The sequence below is a fragment of the Cyprinodon variegatus genome, unplaced genomic scaffold (genome assembly GCF_000732505.1).
Source record: "Cyprinodon variegatus isolate N-32 unplaced genomic scaffold, C_variegatus-1.0 Scaffold810, whole genome shotgun sequence".
NCBI classification, from domain to species: domain Eukaryota; kingdom Metazoa; phylum Chordata; class Actinopteri; order Cyprinodontiformes; family Cyprinodontidae; genus Cyprinodon; species Cyprinodon variegatus.
In genome coordinates, this window is record NW_015151263.1 from 363,751 (window position 1) to 364,787 (window position 1,037).

Genomic DNA, 1,037 nt, shown 5'->3' on the forward strand with positions numbered 1-1,037 from the left:
TTGATAAGTAAAATTAAACTTTTTTGCCATTGCAGCCTGTCTCCTTTCCTCACCATAGAGTCTGAGGCAGGTTCTGCCTATCAGGGCTCCTCTAGGATAGGTGTTAAACAGACATTGGTAGCAGCCTTCATCCTCCTCCATCACCTTCCTGATCACCATGGAGCAGCTCTGAAGATCTTCACACTGAAAATCCATCCTGTCCTCCAGGTCAGGTCTCACTCTGTAACCATAGTCCTTTGTATAGGAGGCAAGATTCTTCTGTTCATCATGGCGGACTTTCTGCCAGGTGATCTGGAGGACATCTTTATTCTCAGTGAGCTGACAGCTTAGAGAGGCTTGATCACCTACTGCAGCCCACACAGTCTCCTCTGTTTCTATTAGAGCAAACTGACCTGGAGGAAACATATGGTGAGAAATAAAGCTTTAACAGATATTAGTTATTGTAAATTCCTGAAAAGACTTTCAGGAAGAAGCAGCTTCACAATCTGGACCCATCAGTTGGGATTCTGAGATTTTAACTGGTGCACAAAACTTAATCTCCATCAATAAATTGGAGACATGTATTGCTGATCACAATCTGATACTTAGAACATTACTGACCACAGATTGTGGTGAATCTTATTAAGTTTAATTTGTCATAAAATTAATAAAACCTTGAGTCATGATCAGCATAATGCTTATTCTGTTTGAATGAAAATCCCAAACCCAAAATGATTTAAAGATGAAAACAGCAAATGTGCCAGGAGGGTTTTTACTTGCAGAAGCTGATAAGATATCATCAGAGGTGGAAAAAGTACTAAAATATCATACTCAAGTAAAAGTACCAATAAAAACTGGACAAAACCAATATAAACTGGACAAAATTATGAATAGCAACCTGAAATTGCACAGTGAGCAGTAAAACCGTAAACAGTTAAAGGTGCAAGTATTACTGTAAGTTTTAATAAAAATGCAAAACAGACAAGAGTGGAAAATAGTCTACTAACTTAGAATCAGGACTCTACTCTTGAAAAAAGACACTGCTTAAAAAAAAAATC